General features: G+C 33.1%; 1 protein-coding gene across 2 annotated transcripts in view; it reads left to right on the top strand.

The window, feature by feature from the left end:
• The window catches only part of nAChRalpha1 (nicotinic acetylcholine receptor alpha1), a 232,386-nt gene that overhangs the window by 41,574 nt on the left and 171,694 nt on the right, over window positions 1-19,118 (top strand). The window contains exon 2 of one of the 2 annotated variants that reach the window (XM_076123209.1): window positions 13,651-13,701. The exons of the other annotated variant lie outside the window; for it this stretch is intronic. The gene's annotated coding sequence lies outside the window, so the exon portion shown is untranslated. The remainder of the gene's footprint in view (window positions 1-13,650; window positions 13,702-19,118) is intronic. 2 annotated transcript variants of the gene reach the window in all.

Raw genomic sequence — 19,118 nt, 5'->3', positions numbered from 1 at the left:
TACAAAGCCGTACTCATAGTGCCGCAGAAGGCGGCTTTGTGCAAAAAATAACGAAAAAATCCAGCAAAAAGCGTACAACGACGAAAATGTCCAAGCCAATGTATTCCATTCCGCCCCACTAGTTATATTCTGATAAATGATTGTGGGTGATATACTGTTTTGTGGAAATTGTGCCTTTTTTGTTTCAACCTTTTCTGTTTTGTGTGACTACGCGTTTCGGTCGGGTAATACGGGTTTAGTAGTGATTTTGCCATGTCTGGGTGGTATGACGTAGAGGAAATCGTTTCCACATTATCTTTTCTGGGCTCTGGTTTGTTGTTTTAAGAGGCAATGTAGTGGGAATGTTTCGTGGATTGTTATCGATCGATGTAAGCATTTACGGGTTGACATTATATTTATTGTATAAGATACTTGAGCGACGGCACTAGAATACATATGATACTAAATCGCAATTAAACATGAGGATTTGCCAAATCCCTTACTTACTTTAATTCTTTACTTTAATTTTGGATCTCAAAATACATGCAAACTTGAGGCACTTCTACCATTTAGTCCGACAATCAACGGTTTCAAGCACGCAGGTTATTTAATCAGATTTTACAAACAACTGTAATAAAAACACTTAAAAATCTTTATCACTTTATTTTTCTGAACATAAACTAGCAATTTATTGATTTCTTTATTCCACGTGCATCGACTCTCTCGAATCGTTGAAATAACTTTAATATATTCTTCGTTGAAGTTAAAACGAATAAGAAAGGAGTTGTAAAGTTTCCCACCTCTTGGTTTTGTTCGCAATCAGTCAGGTTCTCGATATATTACCATGACAATGCAGAGGATCCTAACTTTTCCAGGTACTATTTCTACCTGTATTGTACCTTCTGTACCTAGCTCACTTCAGGGTGATTACCTGAAATGGGATTCAGTGATAAATTTTATTCGTTTGGGTTTTTCGGTTATAGTTTTAACGTTTAATATAGTTACTTGAATGTTACTTCATAAACTTTTAGTTTTGAAGATCGTTTAGAATGTAGGTTGTTTTCTGTTGGCTGTGTTTTGCTATTTTCTTCGTATTTATGACGATAACTCCGATTCCATAGGCCAAAGTTCGATGTTGTTGTTGTTCAATAGCCTATATACTTTTTTAAAAACTATATTTTTTGATCTAGCTAGCTAGATGAAAAACATGAGAATCATGGCTTTATTATATGCAAAGGTTACTAAGCAATTTTCATTAAATATCTATCAAAATCATAACTGTCTTCATTTATAATTCTATTGATACACTCAATAACTAATATATACATACTGATCATGCAACTCGCTAGCAAATTCGAGACGCGACACTTTATAATTTTATACGCAACTTATACTACACACGGTCGGCTAACTTCGCGAACGGTTCGCAAATTCAATTTCCTATTTACGCTGCATCGGAAAAACCGTGTAAGTTGAATAATGTAACGAATGTTTGAAGTATAACTTCAAGTCTCCGTTTGCTCAACAATGTTTACTCGTCAACGGCAAATTTAATGGAAACGGGAATATTTTAACGTAATTCCGATTGGTGTTTTCGAATGAGCGTTTTTATTTCGTTTGCCGATGAATGTTCTTTTGTAAATGGTTAATACGTTAATGGGAAGTCCGATTGAGGAGATTATTTTAAATGAATTTAATTGAAAGTGCGTTTAATATTGATGTTAGTGAGTGCTGATATACAGATTTATGACAATTATTGGCTGTAGTATAAAATCACACCAATTTTAAAATAGAAAACAATTTCTATTATTTTTATTATTCTTATCCTATAATCTAAGACCCACAAAACCGTTTGTACATTTGCGTTTATACAGTTTGTCTGTGAGAAATTATTATAATTCCATACGCTTTTTTTTAAATGCAAAATGCCTATCAAATAATTTGTTGAACATAAACATCTTTGATACGAGGTTGACCACTACCCATACTATAAAAAATATTGGACAATAATAAGAAGACACTAAATAAACAAATTTTATAAAGTACGTGCGACGCACATTACAATCATCAATTTCCTTGTATCGGAACAGGCTATTCTTTCGAACCATCTGTCAGTGCGTCTGCTTTTGACTTTGCCATCAATTAAAGGGCGAGCGATTTGTCAATTAATACCCGTCACGAAGGACAAAGAAGCCCATTGTAATTGCTAGACGTGTGAAGGACCCTCATATTAATGGATCTTGAGCGGACGCTCTTTGTAGGGCTGGCAAGACGCTTCAAGTGTTGGGTTAGGAACGATGATGAAAAAATGTGATGTAGATTTATGTAGGATTTTGTGTCATATGGATGGCGATAAAGGGTTTAAAAAAATTGGGTGACTTTATTAATGAAATTATTAGTAGTTTGGGTGATTTGTCAAAATATCTGAATGATAAAATACGTCACAGAAAAATACATTTACCTAGTGTTACTTCTTTATAATAAAGTTGCATTATAAATAAATTACATTTTTTAAAATGATTATTTCTATGATGCTTACAAAACATATTAACAGTTTTACTTTATCATAAATGGCTAAAAGTAAAAAATAATATAACCAGCACACACACAAGCACTAAATAGAAACACCAATATTAATTTTCCCACATAAAAAAAATTGGACCAAATAACAAGCCATCTTAAAATTCGTTCAACCTTTAACATCCTACAACCCGGCAGCCCTAACCGAAAGGACCTCGTTCACTGATGGATAATTGCGTCGAGTGCTGTTATGAGACGTTATAATTAAAGTGGATTGATGGCTTTAGATGATAGAGCTTAGGCAGCACACTGAATTTCCTGTGTATCAAGCCTGCTATGTTAATTGACTTGGAATGCTCCTACTTCAGTGGCACGATTCTCATCAGCCGGTATCGAGTAACGAGAGTTTAACATTTGAAATAAATACTAACCCATTAATATCCCACTGCTGGGCAAGGGTATCCTCCCGTAATGAGGAAGGGGTTAGGCCTTGAGCCCACCACGTTGGCCAAGTGCGGGTTGTGGACTTTGCATGCCCTCAATAAATGTAATAAACAAATTTTAGGCATGCAAGGTTTCCTCACGATGTTTTCCTTCACCGTTAGAGCAAGTGATAATTATTTATATTATTTCTTCTTGAAAGTCATTGGTGTGTTGCCTCGGGTTCGAACCTGCAACCACTTGCGTGGGAGGTGCCAACTTAAATCACTCGGCTATCACATAACAAGTATATATAAGTAATCGTTAGTTTAAGTATCCGTCATTATTTCATCTTAATAGTTTTCTTATAGGTTGAGAAATCAATCGCTATAAAGATATTGCATAACAAGTGAACACAGAGACACATCAAAGAGATATATCAAAACATAAAAAGGTTTTACTCTACCTTTTAATAATTTACTTTACACTACCCGTTTTGTGTTATAAAAACTTCTAAATCAAATATTAAAGAACACAGGTAGTCATTATTTGTACGTAGAAACGTTCACTTCGTTTTCAAAGTCTTGTAGACTCGCATCTCGTATGCAAAGAGAATGCTATTTGATTACAGAAAGTTATTTTTAGTTTCCCTCGGAACTTCTTTCTTCTTTGCGCTTACGTTTGTCGCTTGTTCAGTGTTTTGCAAGTCGTTTATTTGAGGCATTTTTTAGCTAGTATTTGTTTTATAAATGAGAATGAAATAGAAACTGCAGATTTTAATGATTGTATCGTTTTTGTTCTGTGAGGAAAAATGTAATTTACCTACCCTATGATTAGTTTGGTCAAAGGTGTTATCCTAATTGAAAATCTAGCATGCTATATACATAAGTATTATTATATACTGTCAGATTTATCGAACTATTAAGTTAAAAAAACTTTAGATATTGATTGTATATATACACAAAAAAAAATAATGGCAACATATAGCAAGCAAATGAATTTCATTTATGTGTTAAAACCAAAGTGACAAAACCAAAGCTTTCAAAGCGAGTGAAGAAATCGCGTAAATCGCATTGAATATTCGTATTTACTCAAGTATGTTCGGATTTTGTAAAACACGTTATGGGTCACTGGTCTCTGCCACCTTCTGACTCGTGACTCGTAAGATTGGATCCAAGATTGGGGCCAATCTTTTGACAAGTCTCTCGAGGAAAACCACTCACCCGTACCGTGGGGCAAAAGGTATGAACAAATAAAACACATATGAATGTGTAAAGATTATTGACTTGACACGAAGGTGAAATTAATAAGGAATGGGAAATGTGTCGTAGAAATAATATTCGTGATTTTTTTGTGAAGAAAGAGCTTAAAGAGAAGGGACTTAAAACACACCCACTATTAATAGGTACGTAACCGTAAAAAATAAAAAAAAAACAACTTTAATCCTATAACTCTAAAATTGATAAAACCTTTTGTTTTTTTAACAACTGCTAAATAATTAATTTGACTATAAAATGACTGCTTCTTATTTAAAATCAAATCCTTTTTAGTTCGTAACTTGAAACATGAGCTCATTGTAATATGACAGAGACTTTCTTGAAGTGAAATATTTATTATATTATCAGAAACATGAAAGTATGCTTTGAACGCCTGGATCGGGGCACCTACCTAGCGGATTCCGTAAGAACGATTTTTTCCAAGTAATATTAAATGTCAAACGCTTCTCAGTAGTACCGAATGTAAAAAATGCGCTACAGGTTCTCTCCGTTGACATTTTCTGAGTAGCAACTAGCTATTCAGAAAAATATTTTCCCATCCCCTTTTACTTCTATAAACGTAATATTCAAAATAAACTCACTCATGTTTAACTCTCTGTTAAATAATTCAACGATCAGAATTTGTTAGGAAGATTTTATTTCAAGTAAAAATAAAACCGCAATAACTAAAATGTCGCATTTTTCTAAAAAAAATGTGCAATAAATTACAACACAAATAAAATAATCTTCAAAAGTATTTCCATCTTTCCTTACCCGTATTTAATTTGGTTACATATTTCAGTCCTGCACGGCATCGATATTTGTTACATACTGTTTTTTGTACCGGGAATCGTGTTATTTGATAACTTAATATTTACTTCGTCAGGTGAAAAATTAAATATGTTTGATTCAATTTTTTCGATACCGTTTTCGTGAAAATATGCCTACAACGTTCATTTCAAATATTGCGATATGACATCAATTTGATTTGTCATTTTATTTTATACGCTTGTGATGAAAATCGTGAATATGAGTTTTATTTTACATTCATATTTCATTTCTAAAAATAATTCCGTAAAGCCTAGTGAAAGTAGTTTTGTCTAAATAGCTGAAAAAAATTGCGTAACAACTTAATTTGCGGACTAACAAAAAATCTAAACTAATTTATTATTATATTAGTACAGATACAGCTAGCAATAGACTCATATAGAATAATATTTACAGCGTCATTAACTCCCATTGCCATAATGCTTTTTTCAGTAAATAAGTACTCCACACTTCACATTGAATTCAACCATTTCAAATAACTCATTACCTAATACGTCAATAAACTGTTTCATTTGTCAATTCTAGATTCTACAAAATAATATACACCAATAAACTATAGGCATAGAGCACACTTTACTTTTACGATTCATCTCGTTCACTACGATCAATCAAATCCTACCAACAGTAACAGTAGTACCACTTAAATCGCAATAAAATTTCAATTCGAATGCACCAACAATGCAATCAAAACGTCCCGTTAACTTCAATTAAACCTCACTCTTACTTCGTTCTTAAGACTAAGCACGAAGATATTACTACTTGAAGTAACTTGAGTGACAACCATAAACTCTTGGTTATTGAAACTAAATCTTATTTTATAGTGCATAGAACTGAAAGTTGAATGAACTTGGTAATCGATTAAAGCTATCTACTAAGCTTTAGTGTTACTTGATTGAACAGCTAGACTTGCTACTGTTTAGGATTTAAAGTTCTGTTCTGTTTGTAGATAGTAAGTTTGTTTATTTGTTGTATCTTGAAAACTACTTGGTTGATTTTGATTGTTATTGTTAAAGTGACATTTTGGGGTTTGAGGATTTATGTTATTAAATAAGACCAAGTAATGACTATTAGATTGAAATACAGTTTTTGTAAGAAAGCAATAACATGGTTACCAGACCTTAGATATCTTAGATTTATAGATCACTTATTAAGACCAGAATCGAGATGGTTGTGTTTTTATCACAGATCTTATGATTATACTATTTACTAAATTACTCATATTTTTTGTGCATTTGGTCTTCTATAATTTGTGCGTTTCAGGAATATTTTGTGTTTACAATCAAAATATTAATGAAAAATTATACAGTATTGACGCCGCATTTGAATAACTACTATGATATCACTTAAACTCCACCCTAACTCTACAATTATGGAGCAAATATAACACAAACCTTTAACCCTTCATCAACTCAACAAGTACTATCAAACTCTACATTATCGACCGACAGTCCTCTGGGAGAGTCGTCTGTAACAAGACGTTTATTTCTACAGTCTCTATCGACTCTATCGTGGATTATTCTCGCGGCGAATCAGCTGTTAGACTCTACTTTGCGAGAGGAATATTGATTTCAATGAATGTTACAAATGAATTTGCTTCAAATTTATATCTATTCGTTTACTTTTCCTGGCCCCTGCATTCTGCTTTGGGAAAAATGCGTGATTTTATGTATGAATATATAAATTGTCAACTAGCTGACCCGGCAAACGTTGTTTTGCCATGTAAATTAAAAAAAATATATTGTCACTCAGGGGTATGAAAAATAGACGCGAGAATTTTATATATTTTTTTTGCGAATCTAAACCATTCTCAGATCCCCTTGAACACACACAAAAAATTTCATCAAAATCGGTCCAGTCGTTTAAGAGAAGTTCGGTGACACACTTACAGAAGAATTATATATATAAAGATAATGATATTATTATGCACAGTATCATGCCATTTGCAATTTCATTGTAACTATGTACTTATTTGTCTGCTGAAAAGGTACCTGATAACACGCATTAGATGAAATATTATTTAACCCAATTCAAATTAATTTCTGATGGGATTATTGAGATCAGATCATTATTTTTTTTTCATATTTTGTAAAATATAAAATAAATGGAGACTGTTTAAAAAATTGTATTTAAGGCAATATTCACAGTTATTTCAGGTGTCGAAGAAATTGTACCGAAAGAAACACCCCTATGTCTTATCGTTTTTTTCGATTAAACAAAGAAAAAATACAATCAAACCCGTCATCATCAATGTTATATACATTGATGATGACGTCACTAATATGCTTAGCCTTGGAAAGCCATTCGGCTATGTAGTGATGTAGTGTATAAATCGTCAGCCGGCCACTAGAACACGTTCGCTCAATGCTAGAGCGTGAACAGCCTGTGTGTGCATGTCAATCATTGGTGACACTGTATAGAAGTTTTCGTTAAAGCTATATTTTTGGTTTCGTTTGATATTTTTCGTATGTAATAGATTTTGGTAGCACATTATAAAAGTGTGAGTGTGTAAAAGTGTTGTTAATACTTGGTGTTTTAAGAATACAGTTAAAGTTAATTAGAGAATAGTTTATTCTATTTTCTCGAGGCTGTAATGTACTATGAGTGTTTTTTGCAAAGAGTGCAATAATTTTGTCATGGTTGAGTTATGAACGACAGTTTGAAAAGTATTGTCAGTTGTTTGTGGCAGTTACATGGTTTCGTCGCCAAGAATAATTAAGTAAAGTTACCATAATTACTACACATTTTACTAAGTAAAATTTTGAAATTTGTTTTGTATAATATTGTTATCAATTTAATATATTTTAAAACTTAAAATAAGACTTTCACTGTATCACTTTAAGGAAAAGCGATTTACTTATGAATTTACTAAATTCTATTGAAAACAATAATTACAATAAAAACATTTAATTCTAAAACAAAAATAAACAAGCACAAAAACAGTTGACGAATCAATTATTCGGTATGAAAACCGTTAGACCGCTCGGTCACAGTTGTGTGAAACCACAGAGTATCATGACGATGGCTGGACGTCGGACAATCAACGACACTGTATCGGAGAACCGCAGAACAAATCAACTGGCCATTTATTTTGACTAATATTGTACAGTTTAGATAGTAAAAAAAGTTTATAACGGCAAATTATATACATATTGTTTAATTTATAAATATCATCGCAATTGGTTTTCTTTGTAAAACTTGGTTTTAACATGAAATAGTCTGTGGTTGTCTTGACTACTCTTTAATTAACTAAAGATTCGAAGAAGGATTCACGACTTGCTTTTGTTCTTTTCAAAATCATAGATAGGAAGTGGTTACAATCCAGCTTAAAACTAAGAATTTTTGAATCCTAAAATATTATTTTATGCACCCGATAGTAATCACTTGTAAAAATAAACAGTTTATTCCTTATGAAAACTTAATAATATATAAACTACAACATATAACTTTTAAATATCACACGTGCGAAATAAAATCACCCGTTACTCAGTCCAAAACAACGGGACATAAGTCTCGAAGGGTATCAAGCTAAAATAAAAAGGGTTTGGTGGCGTATAAGTAAAATAAACGGTTGGTTATTACGCGGCTTCCTCTCAACCGTGATAAGTGTTACTTGTGCTGACCGCGGAAGGCAAACTAGTAGTGATGGGACACTGTCGTAACCGTTATGATGTAACGAATATTTATAACTAACTTAATAACTAGTTTTTTTTCGTAATATATTTTATAGTACTTTTTTAAAAGAAAGGGATCAGGTGGGTTATTGTGTAGCGCTGTGTCTGCAATGAAAAATGTTATTTTACTCTTTGCAGACATAAATCAGTCGCAAAAGTCAGTCCAATTTCCTTAACTCTATAGGAAGCCGCCAATAGAGCAAAATAACTCAAAAATAAAATAACGGAGAATATTAATATTGAAATATTTTGGTTTGGGTTTTTACCAAGAATATTAGCTACTGCATTCCTTTTATCTCGTTAAAATTTCACAATCACAATAAACGTGAAAACATATCTCTGACAATTTCCATAATAAACCGGCATTCGATAAAATCAAATTCACGAATTCAATTTTCAATAACTTTTATTACATTAAAACCACGTTTTCATTATGCCACTATCATTGGTACGGTACAATTATATTTTGTACGTATTTCACGTACTCTAAAATTTATATGAAACATAAAACTTTTTCCATTTCCTATATTAAAATTTTGTGACAGACATTTGTGGCACTCGACGCTTCGAGCTTTCTATTGCACGTTTGATTTCAAAACAAAGTGTTCGAACGATTTTAAGTTTGAATTCACACGTCAATTTTTGATCTATTGATACGATTTTTCATTTTCAACATTTTTACTGCAATTTTCATGTGACAGAATTGGCACTTTCTCTGTAAAATTGTTCGATGTTTCCTGTGTGTCTATTATTTCTTTTCCAAATACGACTTAACAGTTTTATTCTATATTCGCCCTATACAATTCGCGGAATTTTATTTGCAGCTTTATTTTCCTAATACCTATTTTTTATAAACACATGCTCTATACTCAGAGAGAGAATGCTTTGTGAAACGAAAGACCTTGAATAAAGCTCCCCTAGTAAACTATAGCCGGTTATTACCTGTTTATAAACATCAATAGTCGGAACAATAGCATCGATCGGAGTCATTTCGCCTCACTAAGTTTCGCAGAATTTAATGCCGCATCACTAAACGGCCCGTTTTAGATTTCAATAACACCACAAGTAGGCCAAGGACGGGTGTTTCACTGATCCCACACACACACATGCATATTTTGTTATTTTTATTAAGCTTACTCGCGTATGAGTCTCACTCATGTATAATGCATCCAGACTTTGGCTATTATTCATCGTTATATTCCAAACTTTTGCTTGTGATATTAAAGATTCGGATGATATTGGATTACGTAAATCTGATTTCGTTGTGGCTTATGTAGCTCCAGCTTATATGGACACGCTGAAAACTTATATGTAGGTAAAACAGAATAGAGGCGACATGAGAGATTAAAGTAACCCGATATTTTATTGGAACAATAACAAATAGAGATCAGATGAAATCCGAGTCTTGAGAGATTTAACTTAAGCTTCGCCACCTTAAGGTAAAGTAAACGCGATAAAAGGATTTCAACAAAATTTGAATATAGGGATCGGGTGGAAAATAACTCAAAATAAAGAACATTTGGGAGATATTATTGAAAAACACAATATCTAGTTTCATATTACATTGGAGGAGACACTCAGCAACAAAATACAGAAAGGTCTCAACATTAGCATTCTACATGTCGTTTTCTGTTGTACAAACTCTAGTGTCTCTAAAAGAAAATACCACATAATAGTCCATACAGTAACAACATCACGAACATTAGTTGAAATTCAAAGAGCCAGTAATGATTGCTACCTGAACAGTCTCCGGCGGAATGGGACGATAAAATTCAACATAAAAATTCTAACCGTTCACCAAACTTAAAACACAATAAACAGAAAGGACAGAATCGTTTTCGTTCACCTCACAATAAAAATATCATAGGACCGTCGGAATGGTCCACGTATATAAAATAAACAATGTCTGTAAAGAAGTAAAAAGGTATGAGAAGATATTTAGGTTTCACGTCGAAAGTTTATGGGGTAATATCGTTATTTCTCATGATTGCGAGTAAAATTGCCTTTTTGGGAACGGTTAGTTTCTGTACAGGAGGTTTTTTTTCCTTCTTTTTTTCCCCAATTATTTTTGGGGCACGGCAAAGAGTTATTTCATAGAAATAATTCAGGGCTCATGAAGGCTCCGGGGAGTTACGGACAATTCTATCAAGAAAGGGACACGGACTCAAAATGATTTTTTGTGGAAAGTAGCCGGTTATCGTTTTACTTTATCGTCCGCCTGGTTACGTGGATCCTGCTCTTACAGTTTCTGCTCTCCTAGTATTTTAGGTTAACCATTTTTCTATTTTACATGTTTGATAAAAGCTCAGACGCGTTTATTAATTTTTGATAATTTCATTGTTGAAATTATAATAATATTTTAACCTTTTACTGCGGCATTGTTACGGCGTCTGCGCTACGCATACTTTCATTCATCGAACGAAAAGCCTACGCCGATTGAGCTGATATTTGAAATTGATGTAAAACTATATGATATGAATGTGTTACCGTTTTAATAAATAATAAAAATAATTTTAATCAAATTCTCACGAAATTAGTAAAACTGCACTCAAATTATAAACCTCACCTACCATTTCTTGGAATGAAATGAGCGAAATACTTACTACAAAATGATTTATCACGGACGAATTGCGAACCTGTATTTAATATATTTTTCCCTATGATTTCATTTATAATGTAAAAGCGAATGCATAACTGACGAGTGCATGAAAGCGACGGAGGCACCGTTCAGAAGACGAACATTTTTTGAATTAAAACTTTATGTAGCTACATATACGGTTCAAATTTAGTTGTACACGTTGAACTTGCAGATTTTCATAGAGAAACCACTTGACAGTAAAGGTTGATTTGCGATTTGGATTAAACTTAAACTGAATGTTATTGGTACGCATCATATCAAGTAATAAATGTGTTCAGTCATTATAATATTAAGTGTATAAGTCAAGTCTAAAATCGTTAAGTGTAATTTCACAATCTGGGAATACAGTGAAGCTGATTGCTTCCTGAAAATTGGTTTTCACCATCGCCGTCGTATGATTTGACTTTCTATAGAAATACCATTAAAATCATCGAATCTAAATCAATCATTCCAAACACAAATTACGTGGTTTATTACCTCCAGATAATGGTTTTAAACTCATTAATCCTACACAAGCATTATCGGTAGCGAAACCGCTTGTAAAATGAGATATTTCTATTCAACAACAATTACTAATGGAATGTGGTTTGTGGCGAACACTACGCAACGTTGCATCGAGTTGTTAATTAAATATGATGACGTATTAATACGTCAGTACGTTTGACGGCTTTGAAATGTCAATCAGTGTAAATGAATTGCTGTTGCCAGAATAATATATGCTTAGACTTGCTTCTATGGCCTGAAACTAGATGTCAGCAACAGCTGATGAAGCGCGTCGGCGACGCGAGGAGGAATGCGTTCAAATGCATAGATTTGTATTGGCGTTATCTTGATGATAGTTGTATAGAAAATGACTTTATGTATTAGAAAGGCATTCAGTTTAAGATCGATGATCTCAATATATGTTCTTAACCTATCGCAAATCTTTAAGCAGTAACGTGCTTATTGTTTGCGACATAGTCACTTATTGAAATCTTCAGCATACTCTCGTATAGATTGTTGGTATGATGCTGTAAGAAAACATCTAATTTGGTTATCGTCAAATCGATTCGATGAACAGACAAACGTGTGGTATAGAAAATATTTGCTTACTAAAATCGCAATCGAAAATCAGGTTCTTCTATAGGGAATTTAAATTGAACGAAAAATCATCTTAATCGATTCAAAGCCCTAATTAGCTTAATGTCTTAAGTTAAAAAACCCTTGATCTTAGATTTTGACATCTAAGCGTATTCTTTTAAAATCCATTTTTCTACTGAAAAGAATCACATTTTTTCGCCAAGTTTCATCGAACTTTGTCTTGGGTACTTGTTTTCTGATGATTGATGAACTGTCAATCAAGTCATTGATGTGACAAATATTTAGCGATACTTCTGGTTACGCTTAAAAGAATCTCGTACAGTTTCTGGCTAAAAAGATTTGCTGATATATTTTTTCGGTGGTATTTTCGAGTTAATGGAGCGAACAAAATCAAAGTCTGTTCAATGTTATGATTTTATGTTTTTTTTTTGTGGATAATGCTCGCAGGTTGTTTGTTTAATGGGAAATGGATTTTAATGCTCATTATGATTCATTTACAAAATATTGTCATGTTAATTATATATGTAATAAGAATATAATACCCGGATACCAATTCCGAACATGGTTCATTTGAAGAATTGTGTACAATAAAATCGAATTTAGAGTAACTTTTGAATGGGGCCACGTTGTCCTATGGTTATATTAGTATACGACACAGAGGATGTTATTTGATACATTTTCTCTACAGTTACGTATTTAATAAGCATTATCATAGCTTAGGGCTTAATGTAGAGGTAAGTTCATCTAGAGCACCTGTAGCTCAATTCTCTACTACTATCGACTACCGACAACCTACTTGTCATACAGGAATTTTGCATGAAAGTCTCATCAGCGCCTCTGACGGGTGTCGTAGGAAATATTTTGGCAGTACATTCTAAATGTCAAAACGATACTCGATAGTACCGACTGCACAAAATCGCGCTACTGTTCGAATAGCACCTACCAAATACTTATACTGATGGGTGCCCTTTCTAGACAAGACTAGTTGCTTTTCGTCCAGCGGGCTTATCACGTATCTCAGTTGACAGCTAGTATACTTTAAATCTATGGTCACTATTCAGTACATTGCTGCTTTGACGTAACGTATTAATAACTATAATCTAAGGAAGAAAACAATGGACAGCATAGTGGCTTTCAAATTGCTGTCAACTGAGATACGTGATAGCCCCCCTGGTGCTATTCAAACGGGTGCTCTATATGGACTACCTCTTAATGTATGTGTGCATATTTTTTCTAACCGATTGTATTTTTTTTTCAGGTAAGTCTCGATCTGTCGATGACGCAACCAAGGAGGACCCATGTCTTACTGGTAGGCCTCAGTTGTTTATTTATAAGTGTAATAGCATAAAAACATTTACGATTTGCTATTAATCAATTCATGTTTATTTACATTTTGCTTTAAAAACCTTGTTGTTGGGTGTATTTTTAATGTCAAAGTGTAAAGACCACTGTCATATTTTTTTCACTATAGTTGACCGTACGCAATGAATATTGCTTTAGTATTAATATATCATTTATATTCGTAAATTAAGCAGTATTCAAAATTATAAAATCTAAAATATAATTATAAACTTTATGATTTTGAATCTCGTAGGCAAGTCAAGTTAAGTATCGTAATAAAATGACTGTTTTCGGCTTCTGAAAAACGTCTTAAAATATAGTAACTACTCTTATTAATACATATATGTTATAATTACTATGTAAGTGACGTTCTTATACATTTAATTCTTCTCAAAATCCTACTACTCGCAGTCACAATCAAACAACTAACGCCATCTATTGGCAAGTTTCCGACTCAACGCTTATCTATGAACATAACAGTAACTTTTCCTTAGTTGATTTTTACGAGTAGAGCGAAACGATAAGTAGATGTTAATATCCCGTATATATTTTTTCTATATTTTTATGCAAGACAAATATTGGAGCGAAGTTTTTCAATTACATTAAGAGAAAAATAAATACCTTGAGCATTTTTAGTTTTTAATTTTATTTAGAAAAAATACGTAACTTGATGAAAGCTAGAGAAAAATTTAATGTTCTATCGATTTCTTGTCTTGATTCTCTTTCGTCCATTCTTACTGAATGCTCGGTATTGATTTTTTAAAACATAGCTTAGTTAATATAGATAACTGAGGTATGAAGAACTTAGGTACTCTAGAATATTTCTCTTTTTTCTCATTGGATATAGAATAAATACACTTATATTATTACTGGCTTTTTTTACCCGCGACTTCGTCCGCGACCTGAATTTTCCCGGGGTAAAAAGTAGCCTTGGTTCAGTTTAGGCATGATTGAGTAACAGACAGGCAGACGGAGTTACTTTCACATTTATAATATTAGTATGGATGTTTGTTACACAGCTTGGTTATTTTTTCCTAACGCACAGTGCGAAACTTTCTTTAGTATAACTGCAAAATACTAACAAAACATTTTCTCGAAGCATTCATTAAACCTTTTTATTGGCATTAAGCAAGTCAAGAACATCGTTAAGCATAAACTTAATACAATATTACTGAGCCCTTATAATAAAACTTTGCTACACAAAATTTAAATTAACATCTCTTAAGCTATATTCTAATAATTAATTCCCGTAAAACTTGGAGAATTTGGCCTGCTTTAGGAATCATGGGCCCCATAGGTACTGGTTTATCTTGAGAGTTAGGGGCTAATTATGAGCTAGCTTTCCAGTGAACCTTTAATAAGTAATACTACGCTACTACGCCCACCGTTTTTAGGGTACCACTCACACCGACGCGTAGCGAGATTGTAGTTTCTAAGATCGTGCTACGTTAAAGTTAGTATCGCATCGGGGACAGTGTATTTGTATATTAGTTGAATACTGCCATTCAGTTTTTGATAACTTTATTAATTTTATTTTAGGCGGTTTTAGATGCTTCAAATACCGCTGTCATGCTTTTCTTAGTGGTAGTATAATAATTTTAAATAATTACATTGATTGATATGTTTTTCGTTATTGGTCTTAAATTTAATTATTGAAAATGTGTTATGTTATTTCTATATTATACAATTCTCCAACGCAATTTCAACAGTTAGTCCATAAGAACCTTTTTAGGTAAAACTCTACGTGACCTAAATTCTAGTACCAATAAATAAATTCCTACGTTCGGGGCGGTGTGACACTGGATTAACTTTAATATGAATCGAGCCTAAACAACGGGCTTTTAATAAAACAGCAACGCAGCGATAGCTTGACTCATGAAATTTATATTAACACCCGAGATTGTCTCGCGAAACATTCGCCTATACAACGCTTTTTTTTTGCTTTCAAGTCCTCCTTTCGAACAAATAGAATGCTTAGTAGGTTAAATTAAATTCTGCTCCTCTGATTTATGTTAGCCTGGTACTGCGGAGCTGTGATAATTCATAGTTTTACTGATGTTTTGCTCGAACTCAGTGGAATATTTAGAAAAGTAGCGGAGAGTTAGCTGGGTAATGGTAACTATTACTAAAGATTAAGTGCCAATTTTAAATGTCGACTAATCTGAGCGACATATAGAGGGGCAGCAATGTGAATGAATAAAAAAAGTGCCAATATAAACTACGTCATATAAAACGCCAATAAATGAAGCCTTTTGATGATGATGAATAATAGGTTATTGATTTCTTACTTATACTTAAACGAAACAGATAATCACGAGCTTAAAAATATTTTGACTGGTATAAACTACATAATACATTGTTCCATTTTCTCAAGCCAGTAGTAGAACAAATGGGTTACTTGGTTAAATGAAATTCTGCAATAACTCTTATGATTTATAACAGCCTGGTACAACCGAGTGCGGAGCGGTGATCAGTTTTAGTTTGGCAAGAAGTCAAACTCAACGAAATGGGATGTCATGGCGGATGGAGTAATTTTTCAGACTTCTGCTCCTTCCTTTTAAGTTTAGAAAATTCACGGTAATTTCATTTAAGTTGCAGACTAGCAGTAACGTATGGCTTTTCTCAAAATAATGTTTTTATTTACCTAGAGATTATTATAGTTATTTAATACAATCCATTTCATTTCAATTATAAAAATCAAAGGTGAAAACGAATGAAAACGATGAAAAGGTGATAAAGAATAAGAGTTTTACCTTATTTTTTAAGTTTACCATTAAGTAATCGGTTCTATACGCAACGAGAATACTCTTTAAGAGCCATACACTAATCAGTACTTAACCGTACATCAATAATTTTGACTGATTGCAAAACTTGTATCAGTAAAACAAATCCAATCATTCCCGCGCCATTTCTCACAGAAGATAATAATAGGAACAACGTAAAAACTTGTATAAAACACCAATGACCGGTATCTAACTCGTGCCAGCGGTGCTTGGGCCAAGTTCCTAACTAACTTCTTTCGTGAACTTATATTTTGCTTCGTGCTATCGTTACTGTCGATCGTGACTGCGCTGATTAATTCATTCCTGTAAGAAAGACTATTGTTTTCCCCTCTTTTTAGGTTATTTGGCTTTGATAGATGAATAGGGATTTGTCTATTGTGGTGAGAGATAAATTGGTAGGTTGTTAGGCAGTTACGGCCTATTGATTCTGAGACAGTTTTGTGGGTGAAACATTACTTATATCTTAATAAGTCATTATTCAATGTTATACGACAAGCTGAATTATAAGTATAACACGTTACATAAATTGAAAGGTAATTCAAAATATATCACTAAAATATATATTTTAATAATATTATTCAGAAAAAAAATTAGAAGTGTATTTAATATCCTCATTTGACTACTTCGCATGCAGTTTACTTTCAATCGTATTTGTTTCACAAACATTTCATTGCGAGTCTTGAAAGCAAAGCGACCACATTTCTACTGAGATTTTTAAATATTCCATCCAAGTAGATAGAACTTGGCGGTTTATTTTGTTGCATGTACCCTTTCACATCCTGCATTATGATAGACGAAACTCAACGTATTTTGTATTTTGGTAGCGTTCCACGTCACGTAGCCACTGAGGTAGGAGTTACGTATGCGGTGCCGCCGCATAATGTCGCACTGCACTTCGCGATTTGATTCTTCGAGGTTGCTGTATACATAGATCGTACTAAGTAGCTGTTTGTACAAACGTTTCACGGTTCAGATAGAAATAAATTCGAACATCTATCTTATTCGATACAACAATTTGTTGATGTTGACTCAACGTTATTCGAAAGAAATCCGCTTCGAACAGTAAATTCAAATAAAATTTGACGTGGCACCAACAAATAAATTCAAATACTGTAAAACAAAACAAGCCAACGAGCGTATTTTAAACATCGCGCAGTTTACATTGACGCTGTTGTCCGTCACCGTATGATACCGTTCCCGAGTATGACCATGCGTCATGTCAACCGCCTTTTTTATAGCCGAAATGTCCATCGCTGATATTTGCACTTAGAGGCCACGATTTAATGGTCTCACACTGACGGATATTGTTTTTGGATGAAAAATTTTCAGTATATGTGTTAGACAATGATATTGAACAATGGCTCGTGTTAGGATCCATATATTTTATCGTTTGTGTTGATAAAACATCAATAAGCCGCTTATTGTTCGCTGTAAAATGCAATACGTGTTGTATTTGATGGGTGATACGCGACTTTTTGTTTTGTAATTATGATGTTTTGGAAAGTGTCGATATTAATATCGGACTTTATAATAATTAGCATGCGAGCATGACATTTGCGGGTAGTTTCATAAATATAAATTGTTTTCCCTAATGTAACATTACGTAGTTTATTAGTCTATTATTTTAGCTAATCAGCACGCGAGCATGACTTTTATCGTAAAATAAATTAATTACTAAAACAAATTATATTCCTATATTATGGTAATTAAAATGTTATTCAATAATTATTTCATAGTCATATTTGAACTAAAAACGGAACTAGAAAAACAATAACGATAAAATGTAACAATCATGTACAATGATGTAACCTCATATCGAATACAGCACCTCATCATATTAAACGTACGGAATAGAATTCAAAACTTACACTCATTGAACAAGTATTACCGAAGGGTAGAATATTTGAATATAAATGTGGAGATACGGAAGATGTCTATTGGGATACACTACAGCACCTATTTCTAAAGAAAATCTAACTTTGTATTCCATTCAGTTGCGTTTGCCGTAAAACACACTCTTTAGTGCTAGACGTAGGTTTGGTAAAATTTTTCGTTTGCCTACAAAAGGTCACGGAGATAAGGCCTTACTTGAATTACGTAACTTTCGTACCAATTGCTTTTGTGTGTGAGAGCTCTGAATTTTTAAATAATTTTCCGTTGTGGATTGAACGGTTGTGAATTGAGTTGATTTGACATCTAGCTTTTGACATCGATAAGTCGAATCACAAAGGTATTAGGTTCTTAATTAATTTAAACTAAATAACAGATACGATGTAAACGAATTAGTTTACATATTTTCTGTTTTTTTTAGTCATTATTATGATAATAGACTAGATCATTTACATCGTCATCCTAGGAAACGATCCACTTTAACGATTATGAAGCTAATTATTGATAAATTTTAATCTGCGTAACATTCCTTAGCAACCGATTTTACCATTGTGACCTATCTGAAGCTTCTAACAACCTGTATAGCCTTATCACGATACAAAACATCGTCATTACAAGGAGATTATTCAATACACAAATCCTATAAGTTCCAATCGTCATAAACTAACATGCTTGCAACATTAAAGCACATTCACCGCAAGTCTAACACCCT

Source organism: Anticarsia gemmatalis, chromosome 15, assembly GCF_050436995.1.
Source record: "Anticarsia gemmatalis isolate Benzon Research Colony breed Stoneville strain chromosome 15, ilAntGemm2 primary, whole genome shotgun sequence".
Taxonomy (NCBI): Eukaryota; Metazoa; Arthropoda; class Insecta; order Lepidoptera; family Erebidae; genus Anticarsia; species Anticarsia gemmatalis.
Note: the sequence above shows the minus strand (reverse complement) of the source record. Positions and strands in the feature narration are given on the sequence as shown.